Genomic DNA, 6,833 nt, shown 5'->3' with positions numbered 1-6,833 from the left:
CTCGGCGTTGGTGGAGGAACGCCGAGTCCGTGGGTTAGGGTTGGTTTTTGGTTATTGATTTCTTCACTTGAATTGTTATCCATCTAGCAATCTGTTATGATCATGACATGATGAATGAAATAATTGCACTTAATTTTGTAGTGACATTGAGCTATGGAGGACGGCACCTTCGTCCGAGATGAGGAGCAACAAGATATGGTGCAGAAACTGATATATGACAGTGCCCGTGCACCGGAACCCGATGGAGAACCCGTTGTAGATGACTATGAGTTCTCACAATTTCTGAATGATGTCGGCGAGGGACTTGAGTCTCAAGTAATTAGAAGAGACAACGAAGTGTCCATAACAAACTCCGGAGAGGTGTATATTTATATATCAAGTCTATGTTCATCACTAGATGCATTCATTTATTTGTATTGCACTTAGTAACGAATCATTTTTCTTTTAGCCTTCGCATCATCGAGAAAATCTGTTAAAAACAACGAGGCCCGACGCAACCTCTAAAGGGCGAGGGTAGGTTAGCCCTCACCGCATTTAAGGATAGTGGTGAACCGGTGGATCCCAAAGAGCACCGCCGCAAATTTATAAATCAAGCTGGAGTTCTTGTTAGGGACCATGTACGGATCAACATTCAAGAGTGGCATAAGCCGAAGAACGCGAGCCCTAAAGCTAGTTATGTCAACGATGCTCTGAAAAAATTTCTTTGGGACAGGTTTGTCGACACACTTCAGCCTACCGGAAGACATGACGGAAGGCCTCGAAGAAGAAAGTAAAGGAATGGACTCTGAAGAAGATGGCCACACAATTCCAGACCTGTAAGAAAAATTTATGGGACAAATATAAGCATGAAGATCCAATACTCAATGAAAGTCTAGTGAAGATAAAAGATCACTGGCCCGCATTTAAGAGGTATAAGCAATCGTCTACTGCTATGTCCCGATCAGTGATAAATACGAAAAATGCTTCAAAGAAGGTACATTTCCATCATTTGGGGTCAGGTGGCTACAAGACTTCCATTCCGAAGTGGACAACATTTGAAAATAAACTGATGAGGGCAGGAATCACTCCACAAACATGGGATTGGCCCGAACGGTCCAAGTTCTGGTTGTTCGCGCATGGGGCAAGGTTGGACCCAAAGACAGGGCTGATCGTTGCGTAGGGGAAATGGAAGGAAAAAAATTGAAGCAATCACGACACAGCTTATAGATGCAATTGAAAAGGTTAGAAAGGGAGAGTACATTCCCGATAGAGAGAATGACGAGCTGACACTCGCTCTGGGGAATCCTGAACACGTTGGACGGGTACGAGCCCTCCAAGGTGTCACCATGAAGGAAGTGTGGCCGGAGTGCGCTGACACTTATAGAAGCCGTTCGAGAAAGAAGAAGAAGGAGTAAGACAGGTTAACAGAACTGTTAAATAGGGTGGAGACGCTTGCGAACAATCAGAGGGCACCTGAGCAACCACTGTTTCTACAGGATCCTCAAGCCGATGCTGCCCCATCTCAGCGAAGAAGCAATGTGGGTTCCTCGCATCTTGACGGATGTGGATGAAGCTACCTGATACGTCTCCGACGTATCGATAATTTCTTATGTTCTATGCCATATTATTGATTATACCTACATGTTTTATGCACACTTTATGTCATATTCGTGCATTTTCTGGAACTAACCTATTAACAAGATGCCGAAGTGCCGATCATTGTCTTCGTTTTTGGTTTCGTAAATCCTAGTAACGAAATATTCTCGGAATTGGACGAAATCAAGTCCCGGGGTCCTATTTTGCCACGAACCTTCCGGAAGACCGAAGAGCATACGAAGTGGGGCCACGAGGTGGCCGGACCACAAGGCGGCGCGGCCAAGGGGGCCCCGCGCCGCCCGTGGTGTGGGCCCCTCGTCGGCCCTCCGACTCTGCCCTTCCGCCTACTTAAAGCCTCCGTCGCGAAACCCCTGATGCGGAAAAACCACGATACGGAAAACCTTACCGAGACGCCGCCGCCGCCAATCCCATCTCGGGGGATTCTGGAGATCTCCTCCGGCACCCTGCCGGAGAGGGGATTCATCTCCCGGAGGACTCTACACCGCCATGGTCGCCTCCGGAGTGATGAGTGAGTAGTTCACCCCTGGACTATGGGTCCATAGCAGTAGCTAGATGGTTGTCTTCTCCTCATTGTGCTTCATTGTTGGATCTTGTGAGCTGCCTAACATGATCAAGATCATCTATCTGTAATACTCTATGTTGTGTTTGTCGGGATCCGATGGATAGAGAATACCATGTTATGTTAATTATCAAGTTATTACATATGTGTTGTTTATGATCTTGCATGCTCTCCGTTATTAGTAGAGGCTCTGGCCAAGTTTTTGCTCTTAACTCCAAGAGGGAGTATTTATGCTCGATAGTGGGTTCATGCCCGCATTGACACCCGGGACGAGTGACGGAAAGTTCTAAGGTTGTGTTGTGTCTGTTGCCACTAGGGATAAAACATTGGCGCTATGTCCGAGGATGTAGTTGTTGATTACATTACGCACCATACTTAATGCAATTGTCTCGTTGTTTAGCAACTTAATACCGGAGGGGGTTCGGACGATAACCCGAAGGTGGACTTTTTAGGCATAGATGCAGTTGGATGGCGGTCTATGTACTTTGTCGTAATGCCCAATTAAATCTCACTATACTTATCATGACATGTATGTGCATTGTTATGCCCTCTCTATTTGTCAATTGCCCGACCGTAATTTGTTCACCCAACATGCTTTTATCTTATGGGAGAGACACCTCTAGTGAACTGTGGACCCCGGTCCATTCTTTAATACTCGAAATACAAATCTGCTCGCAATACTTGTTTTTACTCGTTTTCTCTCGCAAACAATCATCTTCCACACAATACGGTTAATCCTTTGTTACAGCAAGCCGGTGAGATTGACAACCTCACCGTTTCGTTGGGGCAAAGTACTTTGGTTGTGTTGTGCAGGTTCCACGTTGGCGCCGGAATCTCCGGTGTTGCGCCGCACTACATCCCGCCGCCATCAACCTTCAATGTGCTTCTTGGCTCCTCCTGGTTCGATAAACCTTGGTTTCTTTCTGAGGGAAAACTTGCTGCTGTGCGCATCATACCTTCCTCTTGGGGTTCCCCGACGAACGTGTGAAATACACGCCATCAAGCATATTTTCTGGCGCCGTTGCCGGGGAACTGAAGAAAAGCTACACCATAAAGATTTCTAACTCCCACGTCAACTACACGCCAGCATATTTTCTGGCGCCGTTGCCGGGGAGATCAAGACACGCTGCAAGGGGAGTCTCCACTTCTCAACCTCTTTACTTTGTTTTTGTCTTGCTTTATTTTATTTACTACTTTGTTTGCTGCACTTATATCAAAACACAAAAAAATTAGTTGCTAGTTTTACTTTATTTACTCGTCTTGCACTCTATATCAAATACACACAAAAATTAGTTTACTTGCATTTACTTTATCTAGTTTGTTTTATTTACTACTGCTAAAATGAGTAATCCTGAAGTTGAAGTTCGTTCATTTAAGCAACAAGGGGGAGAATGTTTAAAAGATGCTTGGTATAGAATTAGTGATGCTCATAATAGGTGCACCAAGAAACACTCCACCACTATCCTACTCAAGAATTTTTATGTTGGTATCTCTAGCTGGAATAGATATGTTCTTGATTGTCTCGCGGGAGGTAACTTCTTAGGTGCTCCCGCTTTAGAAGCTAGTTGCATTATTGAGAGTTTATTTGGAACACCACCTGTTAATGAAATTAAAATTGAAACCTCCCTTCGAGGATGTTATGAAAAAATTGGAAACCATAGAGAAAAATTTTAGCGTTGAAACTAAGTTGGAGATGTTACTTGATAAAACCGATAAACTTGATAAATCCTTAGGAGGAATTGATGAAAGGATTAGTGTCCTAGGAACTTGTGTTGACCATGATAATCAAATTAATAGGATTGGCAAACTTGAAAAAGCAATGGGAACCTTGGGTTCAACCTTTTCATCTTTACGAGTTTAAAGAGAAAGCTTATGTGGGAAAGGAGCAAAAGTTTATGTATGTCTCTAAAGTGCCTAAACCAAAGAAATATTATTATAGGCCTAAAATTGACAAAAACCTTAGTACCACTACAGATGGGGGAGTTTATGATGTTGATGCTTCATCTCTTGATGTTACTTGATTTACACTTTCGCGCCTAGCCGAAAGGCGTTAAAGAAAAGCGCTTATGGGAGACAACCCATGTTTTTACTACAGTATTTTTGTTTTATATTTGAGTCTTGGAAGTTGTTTACTACTGTAGCAACCTCTCCTTATCTTAGTTTTATGTTTTGTTGTGCCAAGTAAAGTCTTCGATAGTAAAGTAAGTACTAGATTTGGATTACTGCGCAGTTCCAGATTTCTTTGCCGTCACGAATCTGGGTCTATCTCCCTGTAGGTAGCTCAGAAAATTAAGCCAATTTACGTGCATGATCCTCAGATATGTACGCAACTTTCATTCAATTTGAGCATTTTCATTTGAGCAAGTCTGGTGGCCTAATAAAATCCATCTTTACGGACTGTTCTGTTTTGACAGATTCTGCCTTTTATTTCGCATTGCCTCTTTTGCTATGTTGGATGAATTTCTTTGATCCATTAATGTCCAAGTAGCTTTATGCAATGTCCAGAAGTGTTAAGAATGATTGTGTCACCTCTGAACATGTGAATTTTTATTATGCACTAACCCTCTAATGTGTTGTTTCGAGTTTGGTGTGGAGGAAGTTTTCAAGGATCAAGAGAGGAGTATGATGCAATATGATCAAGGAGAGTGAAAGATCTAAGCATGGGGATGCCCCGGTGGTTCACCCCTGCATATTATAAGAAGACTCAAGCGTCTAAGCTTGGGGATGCCCAAGGCATCCCCTTCTTCATCGACAACATTATCAGGTTCCTCCCCTGAAACTATATTTTTATTCCGTCACATCTTATGCACTTTGCTTGGAGCGTCGGTTTGTTTTTGTTTTTGTTTTGTTTGAATAAAATGGATCCTAGCATTCACTTTATGGGAGAGAGACACGCTCCGCTGTAGCATATGGACAAGTATGTCCTTAGGCTCTACTCATAGTATTCATGGCGAAGTTTCTTCTTCGTTAAATTGTTATATGGTTGGAATTGGAAAATGCTACATGTAGTAATTCTAAAATGTCTTGGATAATTTGATACTTGGCAATTGTTTGTGCTCATGTTTAAGCTCTTGCATCATATACTTTGCACCCATTAATGAAGAAACACTTAGAGCTTGCTAATTTGGTTTGCATATTTGGTTTCTCTAGAGTCTAGATAATATCTAGTATTGAGTTTTGAACAACAAGGAAGACGGTGTAGAGTCTTATAATGTTTACAATATGTCTTTTATGTGAGTTTTGCTGTACTCGTTCATCCTTGTGTTTGTTTCAAATAACCTTGCTAGCCTAAACCTTGTATCGAGAGGGAATACTTCCCATGCATCCAAAATCCTTGAGCCAACCACTATGCCATTTGTGTCCACCATACCTACCTACTACATGGTATTTATCCGCCATTCCAAAGTAAATTGCTTGAGTGCTACCTTTAAAATTCCATCATTCACCTTTGCAATATATAGCTCATGGGACAAATAGCTTAAAAACTATTGTGGTATTGAATATGTACTTATGCACTTTATCTCTTATTAAGTTGCTTGTTGTGCGATAACCATGCTTCGGGGACGCCATCAACTATTCTTTGTTGAATATCATGTGAGTTGCTATGCATGTCCGTCTTGTCCGAAGTAAGAGAGATCTACCACCTTAATGGTTGGAGCATGCATATTGTTAGAGAAGAACATTGGGCCGCTAACTAAAGCCATGATTCATGGTGGAAGTTTCAGTTTTGGACATATATCCTCAATCTCATATGAGAATAATAATTGTTGCCACATGCTTATGCATTAAAGAGGAGTCCATTATCTCGTTTTCCATGTTGTCCCGGTATGGATGTCTAAGTTGAGAATAATCAAAAGCGAGAAATCCAAAATGCGAGCTTTCTCCTTAGACCTTTGTACAGGCGGCATGGAGGTACCCCATTGTGACACTTGGTTAAAACTTGTGCATTGCAAAGATCCGGTAGTCCAAGCTAATTAGGACAAGGTGCGGGCACTATTAGTATACTATGCATGAGGCTTGCAACTTGTAAGATATAATTTACATAACTCATATGCTTTATTACTACCGTTGACAAAATTGTTTCATGTTTTCAAAATAAAAGCTCTAGCACAAATATAGCAATCGATGCTTTCCTCTTTGAAGGGCCATTCTTTTACTTTTATGTTGAGTCAGTTCACCTATCTCTCTCCACCTCAAGAAGCAAACGCTTGTGTGAACTGTGCATTGATTCCTACATACTTGCATATTGTACTTGTTATATTACTCTATGTTGACAATTATCCATGAGATATACATGTTACAAGTTGAAAGCAACCGCTGAAACTTAATCTTCCTTTGTGTTGCTTCAATACCTTTACTTTGATTTATTGCTTTATGAGTTAACTCTTATGCAAGACTTATTGATGCTTGTCTTGAAGTACTATTCATGAAAAGTCTTTGCTTTATGATTCACTTGTTTACTCATGTCATTACCATTGTTTTGATCGCTGCATTCATTACATATGTTTACAAATAGTATGATCAAGGTTATGATGGCATGTCACTTCGAAATTATCTTTGTTATCGTTTTACTCGCTCGGGACGAGCGTAACTAAGCTTGGGGATGCTTGATACGTCTCCGACGTAGCGATAATTTCTTATGTTCTATGCCATATTATGGATGATACCTACATGTTTT

Source organism: Lolium rigidum, chromosome 1 (genome assembly GCF_022539505.1).
Source record: "Lolium rigidum isolate FL_2022 chromosome 1, APGP_CSIRO_Lrig_0.1, whole genome shotgun sequence".
NCBI lineage: Eukaryota > Viridiplantae > Streptophyta > Magnoliopsida > Poales > Poaceae > Lolium > Lolium rigidum.
The sequence above is the reverse complement of the archived record's forward strand: the minus strand, read 5'-3'. Positions refer to the sequence as shown.